The sequence below is a fragment of the Zea mays genome, chromosome 5, assembly GCF_902167145.1.
Source record: "Zea mays cultivar B73 chromosome 5, Zm-B73-REFERENCE-NAM-5.0, whole genome shotgun sequence".
In the NCBI taxonomy this organism is placed as follows: domain Eukaryota; kingdom Viridiplantae; phylum Streptophyta; class Magnoliopsida; order Poales; family Poaceae; genus Zea; species Zea mays.
In genome coordinates this window covers 153,017,370-153,020,251 of record NC_050100.1, presented here as the reverse complement: position 1 = coordinate 153,020,251, position 2,882 = coordinate 153,017,370, and positions in this window count along the sequence as shown.

Sequence of the window (2,882 nt, the reverse complement as noted above, 5' to 3'; positions counted from 1 at the left end):
AGGTTTCTGTTGAAACCGATCCAGCTACAAACACTCCTCAGGTTGACCAGGTTTCACTTGATTTGGGCAGCCGTACTAGTCCCCACACAAATATTGATATTACGATGTCTTATGTTTCCGTTTACGAAACAGTAATCCACGTGTCGGTCCATGCATGGGCCTTCGTGTTGATTTCGCCTAGCAGATTACGTGTATCGGGCCCACGAATCCACCCACGAGCACGCAGTTTTTTTAGCTCTCCTCACCCGTAACGCTCGCGGCGGCCGAACCCTAGCTTTATCGCCGCCGTCTGCTTCTTCTCCACCGCAGATGCCGAACCCTAGAGATTCTACCCGCCGTTGCCTTCACTGTCTCCAACACAGAGACCGACCGCCGTCGCCTTCACCTTCTCCACCGCATAGAGGGAGACGCTGTCGCCTTGTTCTTCTTCACCGGGGAGGGACTCGGAATCGCGGAGACTTAGCCGCCGCCCCCTTGTTCTTCTCCACCGCAGAGACCGAGCCACATTTGATCCACCGCGGCGGCCGAACCCTAGGGAATCCACTCGCCGTCGCGAGCACTGTCTCCAACGTTGAGTCTGACCCGCCGTCAACTTCAGCGTCTCCTACGCATTGATCGAGCCGCGCGTCGCCTTGGGCTTCTCCACTGTAGAGGGTCCCGAAATTGGCCGGCCTTCAGGCATCTCCACACACGGGTAAGTCCTTAACCGCCAACTCTTACATTTGCATATTTACACAATCTGAATCGTAAATCGGTTTCACCTTATTAGTAACTCAATTGTTTCATTTATCAAAAAACAATTCAGCATAAATTCATTGTTAAACGGATACACAAATTTATACTCTTCAACGTCTCACACGTTTATGCTCTAAACAATACCGTGTTATGCTGTTTTGTTGACAAAATTATGATATATAGGTCAACATGTTATGCCATAAACATCTCGCCATACATTTAGGGCCAGTACGCACGAAATAGCCAGCTTATACATTAATTGGATGTTGCATATGAGCAGAATTTTTATTGCTCCATTACGTTTTATATGTATATGTGTTGTTTGATTTGGCAGGAACATCATACATGAAGAACGTAGACTGACCTCCATCTAATCCAAAGCGGATTATAATTCAGTCTACTCAAGAGTGCTTTAGTGTCAACATACCCCGTGTTCCGGCGAAAATTGTTAGACACAAACCAATGCAGGCTGGTGATGAGGATGATGACTTTATGCCATTATCGAAGAAGCGTAACTTTGATGACAGTCCTCCAAAAGTCTTGAAGAAGATAGTTATAAAGCGGAGGAAAGTAGTGGATCCCCCCCACAGGTTAGAATTGATGGTCAATGGCAATATATCATTTTCTGCGTGAAATTATGTTGTTTTGAGATTTGATTTAAACATTGAGTTGCGATTATGCGGATGTAAATGTTTACGCTATTCATTGTATACATTTTTTCAGCAGAGGCTTAATGTGAGATGCAATCCCCAACACGTTATAGTAATGTCGGCGTTTCGAGACAGGGGGGTCCCTAAGCCGACGAGTGAGTGTGCTGCGTGCCCCAGCCCAGATGGGTCGAGCGCGTGGGCGAGCGCGAAGGGGGGAGAGGCGAGGTGGCCGGAGTCGGGCGTGAGAGAGGTGGAAGTCTCGCGGCCTTCGTGTTCGTCCCGCGCCCAGGTCGGGTGCGCTTGCAGTAGGGGGGTTACAAGCGTCCACGCGGGTGAGGGAAGCGAGCGGCCCCAAGAGAGCGCCTGTCCCGTCCTCGGTCCCGCGCGGCCAACCTTCTCTAAGAAGGCCCTGGTCCTCCCTTTTATAGTCGTAAGGAGAGGATCCAGGTGTACAATGGGGGGTGTAGCAGAGTGCTACGTGTCTAGCGGAGAGAGAGCTAGCGCCCTAGGTACATGCCAATGTGGCAGCCGGAGAGGTCTTGGCACCTTGCTGGCGTGATGTCGTGGCTGTCGGAGGAGCGACGGAGCCTGGCGGAGGGACAGCTGTTGGAGCGGTCGAGTCCTTGCTGACGTCGCCCTGCTTCCGTAAGAGAGCTGAGGGCCGCCGTCGTCATAGAGCTCGTGGAGCGCCATCATTGCCCATCCGGCGGAGCTAGCCGGATGGGACGCCGGTCTTGTTCTCCGTGACCCGAGTCGATTCGGGGTAGGACGATGATGGCGCTTCCTGTTGACGTGGCGGGCCTGTGCCCTAGGCAGGGCGACGTGGGGGCTCCTCCGAAGCCGAGGTCGAGTCTGTCTTCCGTTGCCGAGGCCGAGCCCGAGCCCCTGGGTCGGGCGAGGCGGAGATCGTTTGGCCGAGGCCAGGGCGGAGTCCGAGCCCTGGGGTCGGGCGAGGCGGAGTTTCGTCGTCTTCCGGGTCTTAGCTCGAGTCCGAGCCCTGGGGTCGGGCGGAGCGGAGTTCGCCGTCTTCCGGGTCTTAGCCCGAGTCCGAGCCCTGGGGTCGGGCGGAGTGGAGTTCGCCGTCTTCCGGGTCTCAGCCCGAGTCCGAGCCCTGGGGTCGGGCGGAGCGGAGTTCGCCGTCTTCCGGGTCTTAGCCCGAGTCCGAGCCCTGGGGTCGGGCGGAGCGGAGTTCGCCGTCTTCCAGGTCTTAGCCCGAGTCCGAGCCCTGGGGTCGGGCGGAGCGGAGTTCGCCGTCTTCCGGGTCTTAGCCCGAGTCCGAGCCCTGGGGTCGGGTGGAGCGGAGTTCGCTATGGCGCCTTTGGCAAGGCCTGACTGCCTGTCAGACTCACTCTGTCGAATGGCACTGCAGTCGGAGTGGCGCAGGTGGCGCTGTCCTTCTGTCAGACTGGTCAATGGAGCGGTGGAGTGAAGGCGGTCACTTCGGCTCTGCCGGGGGGCGCGTGTCAGGATAAAGGTGTCAGGCCACCTTTGCGTTAA